Source organism: Carlito syrichta, unplaced genomic scaffold (assembly GCF_000164805.1).
Source record: "Carlito syrichta isolate Samal-C Ts95f unplaced genomic scaffold, Tarsius_syrichta-2.0.1 Scaffold305792, whole genome shotgun sequence".
Classification (NCBI taxonomy): Eukaryota; Metazoa; Chordata; class Mammalia; order Primates; family Tarsiidae; genus Carlito; species Carlito syrichta.
The window spans coordinates 565,704-592,028 of NW_007249888.1; the positions used below are offsets into that span (position 1 = coordinate 565,704).

The following is a 26,325-nucleotide window of genomic DNA, read 5'->3' on the forward strand; positions in this document are numbered from 1 at the left end:
TGCATATCTCACTCACCAAAATGCCAGGCTGATTTCTAGAGACATGATAACCATCTAGTGTTCCTCAAAGTGTACGCCACAGGAGAATCTTAGTCTTTCTACCGTGTGGCTTACTAAGTCTTTGCCCCCACCAAAAAGGCGCTTTCTATGCCAGAAAAATGTGATTTCTCTATATTGCTTCAGAAACCATAAGGACTGATGCGTGGTTGCCCAACAGAAAGCGCAGCTGTTCCTCATCATCAGTTTCAGCTTTCCCTTCTTCAGGCAGGGACATATTTTGGTCTCCCAAAGCTGGAGGATGCCCTGCCTACAAAACACCCAGAAGTTGACCTTGTCATAACCCTGATAATGAATCTTGACTTACTTTTTTCCTCATCCCCACCCCATTCATCCCAGGCTAGAGGTTCACTGCTCTGGGTATGTATGTTTCATATCCCCCATACTTAATATGAAGCTCAATACATAGTAGATGCTCAATAAATGTTTCTGAATAAATAAAACATTAGATGTCACTTGCATTTGAAGGGAAATTCACAAGGATTTTATGAGCTAAAGAACTGTTAATCATTGAAATATGTGGTTAAGAGAGGAAATACTATTTCCATTTTGGGTGGTTTAAAAATTGGTAATGATGGTAACATGTGTTTTAATAGAATTTTTTTTTTTTTTTTTAGTTAGAGTCTCACTCTGTTGCCCAGGCTGGTATGCAATGGCATACTCCTCGACCTGGCGACCGCAACCTTGACCTGCTGGACTCAGGCAATCCTTTAATCTCAGACTTCCAAGTAGCTGGAACTACAGGCATGTGCCACTATGCCTGGCTAATTTTTTGATTTATTGTAGAGATGAGGTCTCACCAAGTTGCCCAGACTGGTCTTGAACCCATGGGCTCAGGCAATCCTCTCACCTTGGCCTCCCAAATTGCTGGGATTACAGGCTTGAGCCACTGCACCTGGACTAATAGAAATTTTAGTTTACAAAATATTTTCACATAAACCATGTTGCCCATCGAAACTGAACTGGATTTTTAAAAATGTGGTGCATTACACATGGAATATTATGCAGCCATAAGGACAAACATATGGACTTTGCAGCAACTTGATGGACTTAGAGTCGATCATACTCAGTGATCTATCACAGAAACAAAGAACAGAGTACCATATGTTCTTACTCATAAGCGAACCTTGAACAATTATAATACTATAAGAAAGAGGTTGGCAGTAGTGGGAAACTGTCAGGGGAGGGGCAGTGGGATTGGCAGTTGAGGGAAACTGCTAGGGGAGGGAGGGGCACACTTCATTAACAAGGGTACCTGCATAATCAATGTTTGCATACCTAACCCTGAATTGTATCCCACATCTTTATAATAATAGTAATAAAAAAAAGTGGATCTGCAAAAAAAATTTTTAAATTTTATTCTCTTCCCAACTCTGTGAGATTTCAGGATGGTATCACTGAGTTTGTAAATACTTCTGGCTACTAGTTGGTAGAGGGGAACAGACACTTTGTTTTTTGAATGTAAATTGGTGTATATACATCAGAAGCCTTAAGAATGTAGAATACACTTTGAATCTGAAAATATACTTGTAGAAATTTATCCCAAATGAACAGAGATGTGCAGAAACAATCTGTACAAAGAGAATCCACCCTCCAGAGAATGCAATATTTTGTTTTTACTCTGCTATTTGTAAAGACAGAACAGTGGGGGGGGATCTAAATGTCACATCATACAGAATTATTTAGCCAGATCAAGGTATGAGCATATAATGACACATTATTTAATCCTGAAAATAACATTGTCGCCCAGGTTGGAGTGCAGTGGCATGCTCACGACCACCGCATCTTCGACTTGCTGGGCTCAGGCAATCCTTCTGCCTAAGCCTTCCAAGTAGCTAGAACGCCTGGCTAGTTTTTGTAATTTATTGTAGAGACAAGGTCTCACCAAGTTGCCCAGGCTGGTCTCGAACCCCTGGGCTCAGGCAATCCTCTCACCTCAGCCTCCCAAGTGCTGGGATTACAGGCTGAACCATTGCGCCCGGCCGTGATAAGAATTTTAATGCTATAGAAACATGGGGAAAGTAAAAAGAAAACTAGGTACAGAAATAAATAGTCTAACATATGTATCACCACATGTACACAGAAGACTGGAAATATATATATTTTAATACATATTATATATAATACATATATATATAGGCGGTGGTTTTTTTCTGAGAGGATGATTCTCAAAAAGTGATTACTTTTGTAATAAAATAAAATAAAAAAAATTACTTTTGTAATTGAGAAAAAAAATCCCAATAAAAATTTTAACATTACAACACCAACTCCCTAATGAAAACCTGGCATTTAGTGATGCCAATACATGGAAACAATCCCCACTGGGGTAAATATAGAAATTGCTTGTATGTTTGTGGCAAAATTGTCAGCAGTTGCTAACAGTAGTTGCTAATCAGTGTGTGTAGCTAAGCATCCTCGGGCAATACTGGATGGCTTAGACAGTTCTTGATGTTTCACCGCCTGCTCGCTTGTTTTTAAGAATTGCCCCTACTTTGTCAAATTCTACCACTGTGTCTGTCTTAGGGTTTTTTGAAACACCCAGGGGCGACTAGCCATTATTTGCCATTAAGCTCCTGACAAGTGGATGAAAGGCAATTTCATGGAAAAACTCCATTTTCAGAGCCTCAGAGAAGGGTTGGGTCATCTTATTAAAAAAGGAGTTTAATCACTTTCACAGGGCTGTCTCTGAGAGCTGGGTGCTTGTTTTACCATGGCCCCTTAGCTTCTGCTGGGCCCTGTCATGCAAAGCAAGAGGAACTGGAAGTTCAAAGGGTGGTAAAGAGGAGGAGAGGGTAGAGGGAGGTGGGGTTGGGAAGCGGTGGGCTGAAGTAACCGGTTAAAATCCACCTCCTTGCCCGTTGCCTAGAAGTCTGAGCAACTCCGCCACCACCAGACCTTACTTCTAGTCCCAAAGCCCCTCTGACCCCTCACTTTGCTTCACCATATACAAGCACATCCTATGACCTGAGATAGTCACCCTTTGTCACTCACGAACTATACAGTCTTTCAAACTTGCTTCTTTATTCAAAACATCTGGTCTGCTTATGTGGTGAGATAATTGCTCATCTCTCTTACAGGTTTATATTGACTTTTTTTCTATTTTACTCAGCTTCCCTCAGAAGCCTTCTCTTAGCAGAAAAGTCATCTGTTCAGTCAGAGAGGTAATGGTAGGACCCTTAGTCAGGCTGGGTCTAGGCAATAAATACTCCTAGTGCAGACTCACTGAGTGAGAATGGGGAGCAGGGAGAAGAAACAAGATTTAACTCTATTTAATGCATTTTCAGAAAATGCAGGGTCTACCTACTTAATGGCTAGAACGAACACCCATCACCCATTCATCCATCCATTCATCCACCCATCCATCCACCTACCCACCCACCTACTCACCCGTCTATCCATCCATCCACTCATTCACCTGTCTTTCCATTCATTCATCCCTTGACAAATATCATCTGAGTATCTATTATACACTAGACATGGGTGTATCATGCTGAAACAGCCCTCCTAGTACTTTTCAGTCTGGTGACGAGAAGAACTAGCAAAACACTTTTTGTTTTTTGTTTTTTTGAGTTGGAGTCTCGCTATCGCCCAGACTGGAGTGCAGTGGCCGCTCCTGGCCACCGCAGCCTCGACCTGCTGGGCTCTGGCGATCCTTCCGCCTCAGCCTTCCAAGTAGCTGGAACTACAGGCGCACGCTACCACGCCCAGCGGATTTTTTTATTTATCGTAGAGGTGAGGTCTCACTGCCCAGGCGGGTCTTCAACCCGCGGGCTCAGGTAATCCACTCACCTCAGCCTCCCAAAGGTGCGGGATTACAGGTTGAGCCACCGAGCCCGGTTTAAATGTAAATGACACAAGTGCTAAGAAGCTCTGCAGGTACTGCGAGAGCTTACTGCAGGCAGATTTGACCTCGTCAAGGAGGCCAAGGGCCTCCCCGAGAAGGCTGCCTCAGAAGGAGGAGTAGAAAGCCCCTCTCCTTTCTTTATCACAGTCCTGTGTATAGCTGAGTCTAGCAGACACTGCAGGTTGCTTCTCCAACAACCACTTCTCCCTTTGTTTTCTTGCACAGAGTCCAGTTTTGTCAGGTATCAGGAATCAAGCCTCAGGGGATGAAGAGGTATCAGTCTAAGCTAACCCCATTTGCTGTTCGTCTGTGATTGGTTTAGGAGTAGTCATCCCACCTAGCTCTAGCCATCTAGACCTAGCAGATGTTTTCTAGGGACTGCTGGAAAAGATTTTCCTCACTGGAAAGGCCTCTCCATAAATGGAAAGAGTCTGGATCCTTGGAGATATCATGAGCTGCAGAATCAAACCTGGAATTGATTTTCTCAAGACTTCTTGGGTAAGTGTTATATGCCTACTGCTTGATCTACCTTGAGCCAGGCAAGCTACTGCTTGCAGCTCAAAGCATCTTCACTGGGGCCACAGGAGAATGCAGGAGAGAGAGGTGAAGTCTTTGCTTCTTCGGGCCCTGAGGGGAAGTAAAGCTTCCAGAGCCCAGAGCCCAGCATAGCCAATCTGGCTTTGGAGAAAATTCGTCAAAATTTGGTATGGTCTAACTTTCAAATCTGATGGTTTAGAGGTAGAGAAAGGTGGATATTGATGGATAAATATTGGGATGTTGCCATGAAGGGAAGAAAAAAAGGAGTATTGCTTTATTGGGCACATTTAAAGCAATCATTTCATTTTTGTGATGGTCCTAGGCTGATTATTTAATTTCCAGTGGCTTGTATATTAGTGCAGGTCTGGAGCTCAACATCCCAATCATTTCAGTCTCTCCATTGCAATCAAAAGTAATCTCCTCTGTGTCCCAATCTCAAACATTGCTTTATCTGTTTGATTATCTGTTTGACTTTTCTTTTCAGTTTTCTGGGCAGTGTCTAATTAGAAGAGAAAGTCCAATATTACTCTGCATATCTGTTTGCTTATATGCATGCTATGCCAAAGGAAAATACAGAATCTGATCTGCTATGTAGCCAAGCATGTACAGGGTCCCCACACATTGTGAGTGAGATGTTCTTTCAAGTCTGAGCATAAGTCATAAATATTTGGTCACAAACTATTGAAAATCCTATAAATGGGCTATTCTGACCCTGTTTTCTCGATCCCTTTCTAGAAAGCAAAATCTATTGGCATGTTCAAAGGTCTTCCACTGCCAACTGAGTGGTTTTGGAGCCAGGGAAGCAATATCTTCCTCATGTCTTTTGCAGATACTCATGGTGCCATAAGTGCCAATACCCTCTGCCATTATCAGGGCAGCAGTATTTATCGAGGAGAGGTCTGCTAGGAAAAATCTCACCAGCTTTCTAGCCACAAGCCCACTTTGCCCTCTTGCTTGGTAGCTCTCACTGTGTAAGGAAGTGTCCACAAGACTGTCAGTGGCTTGGTTCTTGGCTTGGGGTTGGATGTGAACTGAGTTTGCAGCATGATTCATGGGGAGGTCACGCGTTTTGGAATTGACATGCTTAGGAACTTGGACAGGTACCAAGAAACCCCACCACGTGAGAGAGCTGCAGACAGAACAGGTGGGTAGTTTTTAGGGCCAGTTTGGCCCTAGAAGCATTGACTCTGGCATGTCTCTTCCTCTCTCTGAGGATGAGTTTTTTTCCTAATATAAAGTGTCAAGAAGGTCACATCTTCCCTGCTTTCTTCAGTCAGTTATTGTGAAGACGAGCTGAATGATTACTGAAAAAGTATGCCACATGGTTGCAAAGTGCTATTCAAGTGTGAACCACTGTCACTGGCAAGGAATGATAAGTGCTTCTCTACCATCATCAGTTAGAAATGAAATTGCTCCTCAGAATATTCCATATTCTTCAGATCGTGAGTGGAGGTCTAATTCCACATGGAGAAGATATTTCTTTTCCCCTAAATGTCTTCTGATTTGAAAACTACCTGCTCTAAGTGGACTCCTGGATGCTGTCTAGCTGCCTTGTGCCACCAGAATAATGATCTCCCTTGGACTGGGAGCCCAGTGGATCCTGTATGTGAGTGAGATTCTGTGTCCCTCTTGCCTCGGGATTCAAGGTCTCTTGCTCCACAAGAAGCCCACAGAACTCAGGGCCATCCAGTGAAAAAAATGGACTGCAAAGTCAACCCTATTGGTTTCTTTATTTCAGATGTCAACCCAAAGTGTTTTGAGTCGGGACAAATACATGTTTGCTCAGGGCTGGCCCCTTGGAAAAGCATGTCGTTTGTCTTTGACTCCTTTTTTCTTGGGGATCTGGCTCCTTCTCCTACTTTTCTGTATCCCTCTTCACAGAGATAGTGATGGTAGGCTGCCTCTCCTTTCCAGAACTCCCTGCTGGAATACCAGCCTCAGTCTCGAGGAATGCTGCCCAATAGGGTTTTCTATGAGGGTGGAAATGTTCTAATCTACTCTGTCTAATGGTTGCCACTAGGCACAAGAGGCTGGTAAATATATAAAATGTACCCAGTTTGACTGAGGAACTGATTCTGAATATTATTCAATTTCAATTAATTTATATTTAAATGTTCGCATGTAGTCAGTGGCTTGCACATCAGACAGTACAGCCCTAGAGCTCAAAATCTGTCTTTTCAGTCTCTCCATTGCAATAACAATGAAACTGTCTTGTATCCCAATCCTAAGGCTATCTTCTTAGAGCTGATTATTGAAGAAAGTGTGCCACATGGTTGCAAAGTACTATGTAAGTATGAACCACTGTCACTGGCAAGCATCAGATTCACTAAACAAATTGCTATAAGTTAAAGTCTTAGCCCTCTTAAGTAAGTGTGTGGATTTTGAGTAATGGCATACTTTAGTGGATGCAGAGTCTCAACATCAGGAACATGAGGAACAGTGGCAGGTAAGAGGTAGGTGAAAGGATTATGGACATAGAAGTTTTAGATGTACATCAAAGCATACCCAATGGATGGGCACATCCTCCCTAGTGCCCCAAGCTGGAGCTGCTCCTCCCAGTCTCTAGCAATCTGGGAATAGTTAAGGTTAGCAGTGTGTGGATGGAAGCCTGAGAAAGGCTGGAGGTGGGAGGATTGGAATGGGCAGAGCCCAGAGGATGCCAGGAGCTCTTGCAAAAGAATCTGGCATGCCAGGCAGAGAGAAGTTTGTTCCACCCTGGACTGGGTGTGGGGTGCCTGGGAGTGATTGTTAGGGAGTGATCATTACTACTGGGACAGGATTGGAAAGTTAACAGTTAAGTTCAAGAGAAACCAGATTAAAGGTCACAGAATGGACTATGGCACTTTGGACTTAGTCTTGAACAGAAATTGCAATTCTATGCTTAATTTTTAATCTCCTCCTTTAGGAAATTTGCCCCCCCTCAATTATTTTATGAATGTTGCATTCTGGATTTTTTTTTTCTCTGAAACTGAGCTGTGTTTCTGTTTCTCTTGGATGACCAGGTAGCTACTTTCAAGTTCTTGCCTGTGTTTTCATAGACATTCACTGGCATCAGAAGCATCTTTGCAATTCAAACACCAGGTTGGGTAAAAAGGGGAGGATAATAGGGGGTTGGAGGCTGGGGAGAGGGGAGAATGAAAGGCCCTTGAGGAGCACTTCAAGATGAACAGAAAGAATTCATACCAGCTCTAGTGCGCTGGGATTTACTCTCAGGGCTTTGGTTTGCCAATTGATATCACAGGTAAGCCTGCTACCACCATCTTGCATGCTCTACACAACTTAGTGAATTAAAAAAAAATATTTTGAATAAAGCCACTGCCCAGAATGGGCACCTGTTTGTTTAAAAATATCAAATTTGCAAAGTAAATTGGACACTATATTTCAAATCTTTCCTGCAAAAATATGGTCTATAAATAAATCTATATGTAAATACAAAGTAGTGGCCAAATCCCCCGGTGCTTTGCAACATAGTTCAGACTACACCTTGCTTTCTGGACCTTTTCAGCCTCTAGAAGGAGAGGACTACTCAGTATTCCACAGTACAGTTCTATCCCACACCTCTTATTTGCTTTTCCTTCATGTAAATACCATAAGGCATTTGGTGTCAAGGGGTAGAAGGCCAGGCAAGAGAAAGAAATTCAAAGAAGTCCAAATGGGTTGATCCACCAGTTTCAAAGTGATCAGATACTCTTGGGCAGGGTTATCATGATCTGGAACCCAGAGCATTTTGACCACTGATGGCATGCATTCCTTCTGCAAATATATGTTAATGTTTACCCTGAACGTGATACATTTCAGCCCATTTTTCTGAAAGACAGAAGTGCCTGCTGGGCTGAGGTAACTTGGAGCAGTGGGTTTTTTTTTTTTTTTTTTGAGTTGGAGTCTCACTCTGTCGCCCAGACTGGAGTGCAGTGGCTGCTTCCGGCCACCGAGCCTCGACCTGCTGGACTCCGGCGATCCTTCCGCCTCAGCCTTCCCAGTAGCTGGAATTACAGGCATGCGCTACCACGCCCGGCTGATTTTTTTGATTTATTGTAGAGATGAGGTCTCACTGCCCAGGCGGGTCTCGAACCCGCGGGCTCAGGCAATCCACTCCCCTCAGCCTCCCAAAGGCGCGGGATTACAGGCTGAGCCACCGAGCCCGGTTAGCAGTGGTTTTTGAAAGGGGAAAATTTGGTCCCACTCAGGGAACATTTGATAAAGCCTGGAAATATTATTTTATTGCACTTCAAGGAAAAAAGTTTTGTCCTCTTCAGAATCTTTTTTTTGAGTTGGAGTCTCACTCTGTCATCTAAGCTGGAGTGTAGTGGCATGCTCACAGCCACCACAGCCTCGACCTGCTGGGCTCAGGTGATCCTTCTGCCTCAGCCTTCCAAGTAGCTGGAATTACAGGCGTGTGCCACCACACCAAGCTAATTTGTTTATTTATTGTAGAGACAAGGTCTCCCAAGTTGCCTAGGTTGGTGTCAAACCCATGGGCTCAGGCAATCCTCTCACCTCAGCCTCCCAAAGTGCTGGGATTATAGGCGTTAGCATCCGTGCCCAGCCTTCTCTTCAAAATCTTAAGCAACATCTGAAGACGTTCGTTGTGGGTTGTTACAGTTGAGGTGGGGTGATGTCCTACTGGTATTTAGTGGGAGACACCAGTACTTCTAAGTATCATACAATGCACAGAAGAACTCCACAACAAAAATGACCCAACTCAGAATGTCAACAGTGTCGTTGGAGAAACTCTGGTCCAGAGGCAAAGTTCAGGCTCAGTTCTTGATACTGAAATAGCAGGTGGCTCTCAAAGGGCTATCACTTTTTCAATGTGAAAAGACTCCCAAGAAATCCCAGAAAAATTTTGCTTGGAATTCTTTTCCCAACCAATTACCTTGTCAGTTTCTTATCTTCACAGCTTCTTTTTTTTTTTTTTGTCTCACTCCGTCACCCAGGCTGGGGTGCAGTGGCACACTCACGGCTACTGCAGCCTCGAGCTGCTGGACTTAGGCGATCCTTCCACCTCAGCCTTCCAAGTAGCTGGAACTACAGGCATGCGCCACCACATCTGGCTAATATTTTTTATTTATTGTAGAGACGAGGTCTTGCCAAGTTGCCCAGGTTGGTTTCGAACCTGTGGGCTCAGGCAATCCTCTCGTCTCGGCCTCCCAAAGTGCTAGGGTGATAAGCGTGAGCCACTGCTCCCGGCCCTTCACAGGTCCTTAACTTCCTCTGTGAGAGAGTATAGCTGACTTAGAGTTACACATATCAACTCATCTCAGTGGGTCTAGATCCTGTTTGACTATAGTATGGACACAGGCAAGCCATGGGGCTTAGTTTCTCCATCTGTTAAATGGAGTACTAGTACTACAAGACCTATTTTCCAGTCAATCCTGGCAACCTGGGGTTTACTTACTGCTGGTAAATGGTGAGGATCTAGAACTTGTTGCCTGAGAATCTTGCCATAGGGCTCAGAGCAGGGAGACATGCAGCCTTGACAATATTAGAAGCAGAAGTAGGACTCAGAAAGCTGTGGCAAGAATTTGTGTAGGGTTGCTTGGAAAATAAAAGCTAACAAAATATTTCTCTTTCTAATGATAAAAGTAACACATTGTACCACCAGGATATATCAGTTATTAAAAGCTTTGGTATTTTCTTTGGGAGAGACAGAAGGGGATGAGTATCAGGTTCTGAGCTGGGCGGGCTGGGGCGATTGTAAAGGTCTGTGAGGATAACGGAAGCTGCCTGATTGGTTTGGGATTACATTCTCTGTGAACCAAGAGAGTTGAGTTCCTGACCTTGCCTGGATGAATGGACAGTAGGGCGGTGCTGAGATCAAGGGGCAAGTGATCAAGTCCTCCTTACCTTCAGGGTTCATGTGGAAAACATCCTTAGTGTCCGCCTCCATGAATAGGAGAAGAGTTCTTTAGCTGAAAGAGGAAATGGCTCATTTTAGCTCAAAGATGAGAAAATAGGAGATGCCATTTCTGGCTCACTTTGCAGCACTTAACTTGGCTGAACACTGTCACTTCAGTGATAGGCATAAGATAGCTAGCCCTCATTTTCTGGAAATAGCTTTTTGGTAACCTAATTATGAAGTAATTTCAATCTTACAGAAAAGTTATAAAAATAGCAAACAAAACAAAACAAAACAAAAACACCCCCAAGAAACAAATTTCATGTTCTCTTAACCCAGATACCCCCAGTTGTTAATATTTTACTGCATGTAATTTATCTTTTTTATATATAAAAATTAATATTTTGTTCAAATCATTTGAGGATTTGTCACAGTCATGATGACTCTTTACCCCTAAATATTTCAGTGGGTTTCCCTAAGAATAAAAACATTCTCTTACATAGCACAGTGTGATGATTAAAATCAGATTAAAATTAGAAAACTAACATAGATACAGTATTATTATTATTATTATTATTATTTTTGAGTTGGAGTCTCACTGTCGCCCAGACTGGAGTGCAGTGGCCGCTCCTGGCCACCGCAGCCTTGACCTGCTGGGCTCTGGCGATCCTTCTGCCTCAGCCTTCCGAGTAGCTGGAACTACAGGCACGCGCTACCACGCCAGGCTCATTTTTTGATTTATGGTAGAGATGAGGTCTCGCCTGCCTAGGCGGGTCTCAAACCCACGGGCTCAGACAATCTACTCACCTCAGGCTCTCAAAGGTGCGGGATTATAGGCTGAGCCACCGAGCCCGGCTGATACAGTATTTTTTGTGTGTGTGTTGGGGTAATGTTGCCCTAATACAATGAATTTGGGAGTGTTCCTTTTTCTTCTATTTTTTTGGAAATGTTTCAGAAAGACTGCTATTAGTTCTTCTTTAAATATTTGGTAGAATTTACCAGTGAAGTCATCAAATCCAGGGCTTTTTTTTGTCAGGAGATCTTTGATTACTAATTTGATATCCTTACAAATTATAGCTCTATTTAGCTTTTCTATTTCTTTATCATATAGTTTTGGTAGGTTGTGTATTGCTAGGAATTTGTCAATTTGACCTAGATGATCTGATTTGTTGGTGTACAAATGCTCATGGTACTTTCTTATAACTTGTTTTGTTTCTGTAGATTTGGTAGTAGTCTCCACTTTCATATCAGATTTTAGTAATTTGTGTCTTGTCTTTTATAGTCCATCCAGCTAAACAATTATGCTCATCTTTTCAAAGAACCAACTTTTGATTTCATTTATATTCTCTATTATTTCTCTATTATTTTTAAGTGATAAAGTTTGGTTGTTGAGATAGTTCTTGTTTTTAAATGTAAGCATTTATAGCTATAAGTTTTCCTCTTGGCACTGTTTTAAATGTGGCCTATAAGTTTTTGTATGTGATGTTTTCATTCACGTTGTTTTCTAATTATTTCTAATTTCTCTTGTTATTTCTTCTTTGTTCCATTGGTTGGTTAAGAGTGTGTTACTTAATTTCTACAGATTTGTGTATTTTTCAGTTTTCTTTGTTATTGATTTCTAACTTGATTCCCTTGTTCTCAGAGAAGATACTTTGTATCTTTTCAATCTATTAAGACTTAATTGATAGCCTAACATATGGTCTATCTTGGAAAAGGCTTCATGTGCACTTGAGAAGAATATGTATTCTGTCATTGTTGGATAGAGTGTTCTGTATATGTTTGTTAGATCTAGTTTGCTTATTGGGTTGTTTAAATTTTCTACATTTTACTTATGTTCTGTCTGTTTCTTCTATCCATTATTGAGAAGAATATTGAAGTCTCCAACTGTTATTGTAGAACTGTCTTTTTCTTCCTTTAGTTCTATTTTTGCTTCATATATTTTGATGATCTCTTTTTAGGTATGTAAATGTTTATAATTGTAATATTTTCTTACCGCATTAAAATTTTTATCAATATAAAATGTCCAGTGTCTCCTCTAAACTGTTTTGATTTAAAGTCTATTTTGTCTGAGGTAGTATTATCATCTTTGCTCTCTTTTGATTACTATTTGCATGGAATATTCTCTTTCTTCCTTTCACTTTCAATCTATTTGTATTTTTTGGATTTAAAATGAGTCTTTTGTTGGCAGTATGTAGTTAGATCTTGTTTCTTAATTGTTCTGCCATGATACAGTATTATTACCTAACCTATAGAGATTACTAGAATTTTGCCAGACTTCCTAGTTGGGATTAAATTTTATGAAATTTGGTCCTGGAGACATTAATTTATTGGCAAATTCTGACATAGTAATAGAAATATGGAACTGGCTACTCTAACTTGAAGCTCAAATTTAATCCTATCTTATTGGTTCATATGAACATTGGCATGAGAATACTTTGTGAAGTGTAACTCTAGGTGGGTTGTGGGCTTATAGAAGTTAGGCTGTGCCCACCCAGAGTCATAGCCCCCATAGTCCCCAATATACCTGGCTCTAGGTTTTGTATAAGAACGTTCAAACTGTGTGAACTGACTGGCCTGGGTCTGTGATGCATGAGGGGACAACTGCTAGAAGTGTGGATCTGAGTTAGAAAACAAATGGTTTCAGGACATGCATGCAGAATAGGCTTCTTAAAATGGGCTTTGTTATATGGACTACAATTCCTAATTTAGTCCTCGATTTTGCACATTTGTTTTGCAAAAGCAAACAATCTAACTAGAGGAGCAGAATCCAGACCCCTAAAGAGCATCGCTTGAGGAAACCAGTGCTAAATAATCTCCATGCTGACTACCATTAATGGAGGAGGAGGTGAGTGACAGGAAGCTGCGGATGGCCACCAGAGGTTTCCTGCTATTGACAATTTCTCTCTCTCTCTCTCTCTCTCTCTCTCTCTCACACACACACACACACACACACACAGCACTTTCTCAACACTGCTGCTGTTGGCATAATCAATCAAGAACACAGAAGTCCTTGCAGTCAAAGCCTATGATATGATGAGTGCCATCTGAGCATAAAAGAGCCAACCATGAGGCACTTGGTAATGAGGGGTCTGGTGAATCCAGAGCCTGTGACACAGATAGTCATTTTGGGCAGACTTCTCAGAAGCCATCAATTTTTCTCCACATTGAATTTTTTCATTTTAAAAACTCTGAATATTCTAGAAAACATTTTGGATTCTGGGAATTGTTTCAGGACTTCAAGTTCTCTCTTTGATAATGTCTTAGCTCTATTCAGTACAACTCCTGCTCTGTTCTGTTATTGCCCAAATAAAATCCAGACTTTCTTATACTCTTGATAGAAACCCTGAGGGGTTATAGCAAAGGGAGTAGAGGAGCAGGACAAGGGCTGTTGGGTGGTGGGGTGGAGAGTCTGAAACAACAAACAGGAGGGCATAAAGGAGATCATGGTTTCTCACTTCATTCATCCATCTATTATTAATTCAGCATTTATTAAATCCCTGGTACACCGTGTTAACCCTTGTCATTCTCTTTCCTGGCTCCCAGACCTATTCTTTACCTGCTTTGTACTCTTTGGGTCTGAATCCTGCGCCCTACAGCTTCAAGTAGGGGTGTACCCACAGGAGGCAGAGGGTGGGAGACAAACATGACAGGTTATTTATCCCTACCCCTTTTCCTCCCTCATAGCTGTGTTCTAGCAGTGTTTATATATCTTTTACCACAACCCTAACTGGGCAACCTCTCTGCCATGGCTCCAGCTATTACTGGGTCCCTGCAAAATTTGTCCCTCTCTGTCCATGCAGAGGGGCGAGTGACAAATTTCTTTGTTCTCTCCACCCTGCCCTTAGGTATGTAAATAGTCTCTTCATTACATTCTCTTAAAAATCCTAGCTGAGTATGCCATCTTTTTCCTGTCTGACCCTGAATGAGATAGCCCTTGAATATCAATGATTTGTGATTGCTTTGGACAAGCAAGAAAGATGTACATTTTGCATATACTTTCCAATACTAGGCTATACCAATACAGGGTGAAAAGACATAATAGAAGCTCTTGAGAAAATTATCTCAGAGATTTAGTCTTTTATATTGTTTAGTACTATGCTGTCAGTCAAAGACCAGCCTGATCTCTGGCCACATTATTAGAATTATGGCATATAGAACAAGGGAGGTGATGGTGCTACTTAATTCTGTCTCCATTAGCTTCCACCTGGAGTCCTGCACTCAATTCCTTGCTTCTCACTTTAAGGCATGTTACTTGTCTTTAAGTTCAGTCACATAGAGCAGAAGTTAAAAGCATTTTTCTTTAAGAGCTGAATAGTAACTATTTTTGACTTTGTGGGCTAAAATATTGCAAGTAGTCTGCTACTATAGTACAAAGTCAGCCATGAACAACATGTAGACAAATAAGCTTGACTGTGGCCCAGTGAAACTTTATTTACAAAGATAAACGGGCTAGATTGGCCTACAGGCCTTACTTTGCTGACCTCTGATATAAAGGAACAAGATAAACTTATTCTAGAGGTATCCATAAGGCAGAAGTTGTATCAATGTGTAAAAATCACTGGAAGGTAGATTTGCACTAATTTTAAGAAAGATTGACTGGGTATGGTGGCTCATGCCTATAATCCCAGCACTTTGGGAGGCTGAGGTATGAGGATTGCTCGAGGCCAGGAGTTTGAGACCAGCCTGGGCAATATGGCCATACCCTGTCTCTACAAAACTATAAAATAAAATAAAAAAAAAAATAAGCCACTCATGGTGGCACATGCTGTAGTCCCAACTACTCAAGAGGCTGAGGCAGAAGTATTGCCTGGGCCCAGGAGGTCAAGACTGATTGTGCTACTGCATTCCAGCCTGAGCGACAGAGTAAGACCCTGACTCAAAAAGAAAAGGAAGGGAAAGGGAAAGGAAAGGGAAGGGAAGGAAAGAAAAGGAAGAAAGAAAGAAAGATTGTACTAATGGTGATCAGTGTTTTTAAATAGAAAGAGATGTTTCATGACTCAGTAAAATTCTTGTCATTATTAGAGCTCAAAGCAGAGATTGATTGTTTTAGACTAATTTTCTGCAGAGCATGGAGAGTAAATCTGGTAACATGAGAGGTAACGATGACTCATGTTTTTGTATCCTCAGCTTGGTATAGTGCATACATAGGAAGTCTTTTTGATTTTGTGTTCTTAGGGGGAAGGGGCTGTGTCATATCTCTCCTTGCATCCTCCACCCCTTTAAGCCTGACATAGTACTTTAAATGTGGTGGCTGTAGCCAATACATTTTTTTTTGTCTACTTGACTCTAAAATCTCTCTGACATCTTCATTACTCTAATTTGTCTTTAGTAGAGTCACTACTAGTCACATTAAATTAATTCAATTACCTCTGATAATCTTCAACATTTGAATCAAGATTTATCACTGAAAATAATAGACATAATAGTCAACATTTACTAAATTTTAAAAATGTGCCAGCTACTGTGCTAAGAACTTCATATACATTATCTTATTTAATTCTCTCCCAAATCTACAAGGTAAGTACTATTATTATCCCTATTTTACTGAAGAAACTAAAATTCAGAGAGGACTCATAGCTGGAAATGGCATAACCAAATTCTGAACTGAAATCTTTTTGATGCCAAAGACTTTGTTCCAAGCACAATTCTATCCTGTTTCCCAGTCATTCATTTATTCTTTCTTTCATTCAGAATTCAACACATACTAATTGGTCACCTGCTTTGCCAAGTGCTATTTTAGGTGCTGAGGATAGAGCTGTGAATATAGACAGGTCAAGTCCATAGTCTGAAATAAACTTACATTCTAGATGGGATAAAGTGGGGATTGATATACAATTAACAAATGAGAAGATAATAAACAGTAATCCAGCACAAGCCACAGAGATTAAAAAGATAAATATTTCTTGTCCACACCAGAACTGCATGCATAATCCTAATTACAGAATTTACCAAAGCTCTTTCTTGTTTACTGACAAGTTTAGTCTTTAGTCTTGACAAATTGTCAGATATACTGAGATTCAGAAAGAAGCTTCAAGCATTCTGGCAAGTAATAAAGATTACATCTGGTAATTTGTAGATACACATGCGAAGCCCTTGGAGAAAAAAGAAGTGTATCTAATTAAGCACTTGGGATTCACTCTTGTTGGGCAAGCTGAACTTGTGTACCATCAAACTGGGAGACCAGAGGCATCCAATGAAAAGGGGCAGGGGAGGCGGGGCTCCGTGGCTCAACCTGTAATTCCAGCACTTTGGGAGGCCGAGGTGAGTGGATTGCCTGAGCCGGCGGGTTGGAGACCAGCCCGGGCAACGTGGCAAGACCTCATCTCTGCAATACATCAAAAATTAGTGGGGCGTGGTAGCGCGCGCCTGTAGTTCCGGCCACTTGGAAGGTTGAGGTGGAAAGATTGCGGCGCCCAGCAGGTTGACGCTGGGGTGGCCGTGAATGTGCCACTGCAATCCAGCCTGGGCAACAGAGTGAGACACTACACAATCTATGCATGTAACAAAATATCCCATGTACCTCAGAAATATGTACAAATAAATAACAATAAAAGAAATTGGCCAGATGTATGGCTCTCATACCTGCAATCCTAGCACTTTGGGAGGCCAAGATGGGAGGATTGCTTGAACCCAGGAGTTTGAGACTAGTGTGGGCAACATAGCAAGGCTCCATCTCTATTTTATTTTTTTATTTTAATTTTTTGAGTCAGTGTGTCACTCTGTCACCCAGGCTAATGGGCAATGGCACAATCACTGCTTACCATAACCTCGAGCTTCTGAGCTCATGTAATTCTTCCACCTCAGCCTCCTGAGTAACTAGGACAACAGGTGTGCAACACTATGCACAGCTAATTTTTTTTTTTTTTGTAGAGATGAGGTCTCACTATGTTGCCTAGGCTAGTCTTGAACTCCTGAGCTCAAGCAATCTTCTCTCCTCAGCCTTCCAAAGTGCTGGGATTACAGGCATGAGCCACTATACCTAGCCTATTTCTAGTATAGAAAACATTAAAAATAAATAAATATTTAAAAAGTCAATCGATATTAATGACATAATTATATTAGTAATAGTTATACTAATATTAAATGACATTTATTGGGAATTAAACAAAAAATCAGTATTTATAACAACTGCTACAATATGAAGAGTGTCTGATCTCTACAAGGCTGAGGCTAACACACCAACTTGAGTTAAGAGAATGGGCTCTGTTTACCTACCAGGGTGGCTGGAGTGGAGGCAACCAAAGGGAAATTTCAAATTCCTGATTGAGACTGAAGTAGAGAGAGAGGGATCAAGTGCACTAAGGGTTAAACAGGGTAAAGTCAAATCCATGGTCAGATCCAGCAAGTGCTGACTAGGACTGGGAGAGAGAGCCCAAAGGTCAGGGGCAGAGTAAACGCAGGCCCAGATGAGGAAGTGAAAGGATCCAGGATTTTGTTGTGTCTTATCTGGTGCAAGCTACAAGGGGCGGGTGCAGGTGGTCTAGTTAAAAGTGTAGGATAGGAACTGACAAATAGCATCAATATTTTTGCAATTTCAGAAGTCCTTTCATTAGTAGATTGTAAAGTGATTTTCAAATTAGTGAGTCCTGGTGGCATCAGCATAATCTTATTTTTAAAAAACAGCTAGAAAACAGAAAGCCAATAATTAGTTAATATGTATTGACTTCCAGACTGCTTCTAAGCATGTTAATACATTATTTCATTTAATCCTCATAAGTACATTTTGAGAACCAAGCTCCTTAGTGGAGAGCTAATTAAAACATAATTAAGAACTCCAGTGACATTTGGAGGGAACCTGTAAAATGCTATCATCGAAAAAGTCTTAGTTGTTCGTTTATTGATTCGTTCACTTACATGTTTATTCAGCCTATTGTAACTGAGCACCTAATATGCGTTGGGTGCTATTCTAAGTATGGATGGCTTTATTGATTTCATTGTTCAACAGAGAGGCAGTAAAACAGCTGGAAAACCTGGGGTTTGTTTCTAGTTCTGTCTCTAACTGATCCTGTGACCCTTCGACAAGTTACTTCTCTGTTTAATGCCTTTTAATGTAAAGCAAGGTGCTAGAGAATTCACTGTTAAAGTATTCAGTGGCTTTATAGTACACTGCAGTTTATAATAAATATTCACTTATAGTCTATCATTATACTTTCCTACCCCCATCAGGTTAATCATAGTATTTATGAGGCTTTAGAGGTGGAAACTTGTCAGGACTTGAATCAAGTTCTGCTCCTTTTCACTGAATTCCTCACTTTCCATGTATTATTGTGTGCTTAGCATCTAAGAGAATTATAAGAGACCTGCCTGCAGCTGCCAGAGGAAAAGGGAAGAGATATATAAGACAAGAAGTTAAGGGTGGGAAGAACAATGTGCTAGCTCTCAGAGGCATTGTATGCGGATCCTGAAAACATTCAGGGCTGCTATGATCACCAAGAAAACATATTTAAAGACACAATTAGAGGGCACCTCTAACTGGTGGTGTATGTTCCATGGAGGCAGATTTGTGTTCAATAGAAGAGAATGGGTGTCCCTCACTGGACATTCCAATTGCCCATTATTGGGTGAAGCTAAAACAAAGGGGTAATGTTACATGGCAGAATAACTTTTTGATGATTACTGTGGCCACGAATGAAATAGGTCCCTCTGGTAGGAAGTAAGCTTCTCATTACTTTGGGAGTTTATGCAGAGACCAGTGAAATCCTAGAGGGGTTAGCAACTTAAGTCAGGGCTGCAAGACCTGTAGGAGGACTTTCAACTCTGAAATGCTGTGATTCTAGGAGGTTGGAGGCTTATTATTTAATCAGTAGTCTCTAACTCCTAGTCCTGAATTTAGATATTCCTGCAATATGCTGCTGGGGAAAATTTAAGGCTTTTTTTTTGTATTTACTAACATCCTCAAATTCCTCAATTCATTTCTTCCCAAGAAGTTTCTTGTCTGGGTCATTGAATGAATACCCATTCTAACCTCCTGGTTCTGGCATTTCTGACTCCCATTCCTGAAAAATATCCATAATGGAAAAGTCTCTGGAGGCCAGAGTTGAAATCAGAGTTGGACCAACACATTGAAACTCTAGTTCAATCAGTCAATAGATTAACAGGATTACCTTTGCATTTGTCCAGTGCCCTTAGTTTCCAAAATGTTTTCTATTTACTAGCTTTATCAGAAGCATGTCAGTCGATTGTTTTTCTCTGAGGGTAATAAGTTTAACCAGAGAAGGTATATGGAAGTGTTCTGTAATAGTGAAACACTGAAAAGTTAGAAGTTTTATTATTGTTATAACCTGTCTGAGGTCACAGTATTGGTTATTAGCAGATTCATATTTAAAGTGGATTATTTCAAGCCCTTTTGGAAATGAGTGTAAAGTAAATAAACAGTACTATTGATAGTTTAAAAAGAACCAAAGTCTAGATTGCCTTGGATGATGAGCAGGGAATAGCAGAGTTTAGAGCTGAATTTTATAAGCTTGAGAAGACCAAATCAGAATCACATAAAGGCGGGATGGTTGTTCCAGTTGAGTGAGTAACTGGCATGAATGTGAGTCTGCAGAAATCAGTCAATGATCATCTCGATTGAAGTGACCATGGGTTGGACATGGGGATGAGGTGACCACTAGCAGTGGACCTGAACGAAATGTTTTTCGGCTTATTTGAGTGCAGAGGCTGCGAGTGTAGATTCTCCTTCTCAGCGACAGTGAGGGGCATTTACAAACTAGGGTTACACAATTCATTTAAAGTGGGCATGAACCAGCAATACAAAACACCTCCAAATGATGAAAAGACACTATCTGGACTTTTCAAGGAATTGGTTTTAAAAAATAATTCCCAGTTGATTGCAGTATTAAGAACATTCTTAAAAGGTTACCTTTGTCCTGATCTCTAAATCCCCATGAGAGGGTTTCTGTAAATGTTCTTTAAGCTTTTGAAGCTACTAATACTATAAGTGGGGAAAGAACATACTCTTTTAATTGAAATAGCAGATTGTTATGTTCATGATAATCTGAACTGAGAACACCATTTCACCTAGAAATATAAGAGAATAAATATTTTGAGGTCTTTGTATCCCAGGTTTAGGATTATTTAGGATTAGCAGCTAACATTGCTCCTATTTGTACACTGCATAATCAGGGAGACTGTTGAGAGGGGAATGTGAGCAGGAAGATATCTGCTTTAGTTTTCCAATTACTTCAGCTCAGTTGGGGACCATCTAAATGCCATTCGTCTCTGGCCCTTGAACTGTTTCTCCCTTGCTCTTGGGTAACACAGCTAATGACCTTCATGAAGCAGCAAATTAGCAGCATGTGTCAAGGCTGACACTTCTGTTTTTCAATCTAGTTGTTTGTTTCACTATCTAAAGCTGCCTTTTCCGGGGGTAGCTGAACTTGGCAGAATGATAAACTGTGCTTCTGTTTACTCATTTGTTCCCAAGGCTTATTTAAAAATGCTGTTGGTGGGTAAGTGGTGATGGCAATGGAAATATCTTAAACTATTGACTTGAGAACTGGAACATCAACATGGGCACAACAGACGAATTCCCTAGCTGATGGAAATGAGTCAGTGTACCATTTTTTAACCTGAGAGTGCTGTGTGAAGTTTCTTTTGGTCTCCATAAATCAGGGGCTGGGGGATATATTATTGGACCAAAAAATTCACTTTAGTTTGAGATTCTTTTTTTTTTTTTGAGCTGGAGTCTCACTCTGTCGCCCAGACTGGAGTGCAGTGGCCGCTTCCAGCCACCGCAGCCTCGACCTGCTGGGCTCCGGCAATCCTTCCGCCTCAGCCTTCCAAGTAGCTGGAATTACAGGCATCGCTACCACGCCTGGCTGATTTTTTGATTTTATTGTAGAGATAAGGTCTTGCTGCCCAGGCAGGTCTCGAACCCACGGGCTCAGGCAATCCACTCACCTCAGCCTCCCAAAGGCGCGGGATTACAGGCTGAGCCACCGAGCCCGGCTGCTAATGATTATTAACAGCTAACATTTATTGCACATTTGCTATTTGGCAGGAATTATGGGAATCCTCAAAGCATCTTTAAGAAATAAGAACCATTATTATTTTCATATCTGACAAGAACAAGAAAGAGGATAAATACTGGCTCATTGTCCCAAAGATAAGAAGTGGTCATGCCAGGACTGCAAAGCCTTCAGCTGGCCACTATTCCCCATATAAGAAGGGTGGCCATGGAGAGTTTTGTTACCTTGAGGAAGAACTGTCTGAATATGGGATCCCAAGGTGAATTCTAAGACCTGTGGAATTCTACTTTCTATTCCTCCTCTTTTCCATGTCTCCTCATCTATATCCAAGCCAAAAGCCATGAAGAGGCAAAGCTGACACAACACACAGGGTCGTGAAGCTAATAGATCCTTTGCAAACCAGTGATGGGCTTGGTTTCATACTCAGCTGTGAACTTGTCAGTTGAGCACACAATTGTGAATGTAATATTCCATATGCATGTCATCAAGAAAACTTCAAACATTCTAAAGTTATTTCATTAGAAGACAGGAATAAAAAGCCTTAAATACCAACCAACTCTATTAAGATAACTGAAGAACACAAATATAGTATCCTAACCTTATTATGCTATTTTCATTAGGTCATCCTGCAAACATCCACTCTCCACAAATTTAAATAGAAGTATTTTTGCTATCAATACTAAAACCCCTTAAATCTAAGATATTAGGATAAAAACTGTTGTTCTATGTACAGCTAAAAAGTTGTATGATTCAGATTATAGAAATCATGACAATTAGCTCTTTTAATTAAAATACTAGTGTGTTGTCTATCAACTGATGAATAGATAAAGTGTGGTATAACCCTACAGTGGAATATTATTATTCAGCAATAAAAAGGAATGAAGTACTGATACATACTAAAACATGGATACATTAAAAAAAAATTTTTTTTGAGGAGCAGTCTTACTCTGTTGCCCAGGCTGGAGTGCAGTGGCATACTTATGGCCACTGTAGCCTCAACCTACAGGGCTCAGGCAATCCTTGCACCTCAGCCTTCCAAGTAGCTGGAACTACAGGCATGTGCCACCATGCCTGGCTAATTTTTTGATTTATGTAGAGATGAGGTCTCGTCAAGTTGAGTGGGCTGGTTTTGAACCCGTGGGCTCAGGCAATCCTCTTACATCGACCTCCCAAAGTGCTGGGATTACAGGCGTGAGCCACAGCACCCGGCCGGATACACTTAAAAAACATTGTCCTAAGTTAAAGAAGTCAGACACAAACAACCACATATAATATTCCATTTATGTGAAACGTCCAGAAAGGTCAATCTACAGAGATAGAAAGTAGATTAGTAGTGGCCAGGGAGCTGGGGGTTGGGGAGAATAGGGAATAGAGAACAATTGCTAATGTACATTGTGATGAAATGCTCTAAAATTAGATTATGGTGATGGTTACATAGCTCTGTAAATACAGCTGGTCTCTGACTTATGATGTTTCTATGACTTTTTGTCTTTAGAGGGTGTGAAAGAGTAAGGCATTCAGCATGCTCCTTGATGGGGTTAGGCCAGATAAACCCATTGCAAATTGAAACTATCATAAATCAAAAATGTACTTTTGATTTAAACAATATTTTCAACTTACAGTGAGTTCGTTGGGATATAACCCCATTGTAAGTCAAAGAGCATCTGTATGTTAACATCCACTGAAATGTATACAGTTGTCCTTTGGTATCCAGCAGGGATTGGTTCCAGGACCCCTGTGAATATCAAAATCCACAGGTTTTCAAGTTCCTGATATAAAATGTCTTAATATTTGCATATGTCTATTCATATTTTCCTGTATACTTTAATCTCTAGATTACTTATAAATATTATACAACTACATTTAAAAAATTTTTTGTTGTACTATTTTTGTCATTTTTTTCTGAATATTTTCTATCAATTGGTTGAATTCACAGATGTGAAACCTGAGGATACAGAGGGCCTACTATACTTTAAACAGGTGAACTTTATGAAATGTAATGTATATCACAATAAAGCTACTTAAAAAGATACAAGCCTATTTTCCCCCTAATTATTTGCATAAATGATAATAAATATTCTTTCATGTTCAGCTTCTTTTATTGAATGAACAGCGATGAACAAAAAGGTATTTTATACACCCTCCACAGAGGCTTGATAATCCTGTTCTCACAGCCTCACATTTTAACCTGCCTGTCAAGTATTTGTCTGCTGGGAAGTTGGAATAAGCACAACTTTCAGCCCAAACCTCCAAATCTACCTGATTTCTGTCCCTTTCCCTGTATTTTCTTCCTTTCCTTTCAAAATCTTACTACTGAAGAGCCAGTCATGTTCCAAATTTGAGCTCAATTAACCAAGAGAAGGGCCCTCTATCTTTGTGGCTCCCCATTGCAAAGGGAACCAGAGCCATTTTTTAAATAAATCAAAATCAGAAACAGGTGGGGGAAAAAAGAGACGGTGTTGCATTCTTTCCTTTGTGGATGCTGGTGGTGGTAATGAAGGCAGCTTTTGTTTCAGTAAGTGTGTATCACAACAGGCATTAGATATGAATCAGGATGCCAATTGAGAGAACTAAGAAAAATTATGATTGGCATATAGACACCAAGAGAAAAAACCTTCCTAGTGTTCTCAGTTTGCTCAGTTTACTGTAAAATCAACTAAGGTAATGGCAAATCGCATCCTTTGGCTTGAAATCTCAATGCAGTTTCTAATTTTGAGAGAGTCTTGCTCTCCTCTCAGCTTTGCCGCATCCGTGAGTTAGCTGCCAGATGAACCACTGTGGAGTTGTGCAACTCTGACAGCCCCCTCACTCTACATTTCTCTGGCCCAGCAAAGTTAGGCAAAATTTACACAAAGTTCAAGGGATTAGGCGCGGCAAATGTGGGATTGAGGTTTGACTGGTCTCAAGAAAAAATATGGCCCTGAAATCTGGAAAAATCCCAGTAGCTTGGCCAACTCTACTTCTCTATCAGTCACAGACATCATCACATCCTATCATTATAATCCTAATCATTGTGATCAACTCTTTTTCAAAAAATTATTTGATACCTATTTCCCCTTCCTCCCATTTTCTTTTTTTCCCTCTACTGTCCATCCTCTAATAGTTAAGAGTAATTTAACTCCTTCCCATTTTCCCTTAAAGTGCCAAGCTGTGGGGGTGGGAGCAGACACATAAATGATAACAGGGTGTGGATTCTGCAGACGCATTTTTTCTGCTACCCCCGAGGACCTGGTCCTCATCCAGAGAAAGAGAAGTGTGCTTGCGGCATAAGGAAATCTGCCCAGAATCCAGGGAGCCCAGTGACTTACCCTGGGCATGTCGCAACCCAATCAAAGTTTGGATGCTTGCTTCAGAATGCAGAAGGCGAAGGCACAGAGCTTGCCAGATTTACCAAGGGTGCCTGCTAGGCTTTGTTCCTGGCTCTGAATATCCTCAATGACCAGTCTGTGCAGCTCTCATGAGTACCAACCTGTTTGCCGATTACCTCTTGGCAAACTGACTCTTTAGGCAGATTATTATTTGTCTTGGGATATGCAAGGTTCTCACCATCCCTCCCTCCTCTACTACAAAAAAATGATGATTGGATAACTTGCTTTGAAGGTGGTTGGATTTGTTTGGTGTGGCTTGATTTGGTTTACAGCTTACCTTCGACAGAATAAAAAAATGGCTTGATTAAAAGCAGCTGTGGTTTCCGCAAAGCAGAAGGAATGAGCCAGACAGAGGGGTGAGAGTTCGGAGGGGTGGGGCAACTGTAGCAAGGGCAAGCTACAGGAGTGACTCATGAATCCCTTTTCACTTGGAGCTGGAGTCTAGGTTGCCGTCACTGTTGGCAGCTCACTTGGAGCTGGAGTCTACGTTGCCGTCACTGTGTTGGCAGCATCTACCCATTTGAGTTCTATGAACATGTCACACAGGACGGGACATGTGTTTCTGAAGGGACTGGCAAAGCCCACAGAGGGTGGGTTGTTCTTTCAATTCTTCTTGGCAAAAATCAGTTTTCAGACAGGAAGTGAATTTTTAGATCTAAAATGGTGTAAGCTTAGGAACCTAGCCACAACAGAGGACAAAAATGGAAAACTTCTCATTTGTTTGGATGTCATTTTCAGGTGTCATTTTTTTGGGTGGTGTTATGGGTTTAATTGCGTTCCCCACAAGATTTGTTGAAGTCTTTTGATTCCTCAGAAAGTGACCTTATTTGCTAGCAGGATTATTGCAAATGCAACTAGTTAAGATGAAGTCATACTGGAGTAGGCTGGGATTTAATCCAATATGACTGGTATTTTTACTGTATAGAAGAGACACACAAGGAGAACGCTATGAGATGATTGAGGCAGAGATTGGAGTGATGCAACCACAAGCCAAGGATTGCTGGGGCTATCACCAGAAGCTAGGATGAGGCAAAGCTTGATATTCTACCCAGTGTCTCAGAGGAAACATGGCCCTGTTGAAACCTTGATTACAAACTTCTAGCCTGTAGAACTGTGAGAATAAAAAAAAATTCCGTTGTTTTAAGCTAACTAGTTGTGGTACTTTGTTATGGCAGCCTTAAGAAACGAATACAGATGATTTACAGCTGAGTGGACTGGATATGCTTATAAATACCTTTCCCGTAACTTCTTATATGAACTAATTTAAAATTTAATAGTGTTTTTTTTTGAGTTGGAGTCTCACTATGTCATGAGATTGCAGCAATTCAGTCACATTTTCAGACTCCATTTCTTTTTTTCTTTTTCTTTTTTTTTGAGTTGGAGTCTCACTCAGTCACCCAGACTGGAGTGCAGTGGCTGCTCCCGGCCACCGCAGCCTCGACCTGCTGGGCTCTGGCGATCCTTCCGCCTCAGCCTTCCAAGTAGCCGGAATTACAGGCATGCGCTACCACGCCCGGCTGGTTTTTGATTTATTGTAGAGAGGAGGTCTCGCTGCCCAGGCGGGTCTCGAACCCACGGGCTCAGGCGATCCACTCACCTCAGCCTCCCAAAGGCACGGGATTACAGGCTGAGCCACCGAGCCCGGCAGCAGACTCCATTTCTAATTCTAGTTATCTTGCTATTTCCTTCATATCTGCAGTCGTAACTTTC

At 41.2% G+C, this 26,325-nt stretch overlaps 1 protein-coding gene across 1 annotated transcript in view; it reads right to left on the reverse strand.

Moving 5' to 3' along the window:
* The window catches only part of PRLR (prolactin receptor), a 58,758-nt gene extending 33,799 nt beyond the window's left edge, over positions 1–24,959 (reverse strand). The window contains exons 1-2 of the mRNA XM_008062674.2: positions 24,837–24,959; positions 10,286–10,350 (exon numbers count right to left, since the gene is read on the reverse strand). The gene's annotated coding sequence lies outside the window, so the exon portion shown is untranslated. The remainder of the gene's footprint in view (positions 1–10,285; positions 10,351–24,836) is intronic.
* Between the last annotated feature and the right edge of the window lie 1,366 nt (positions 24,960–26,325).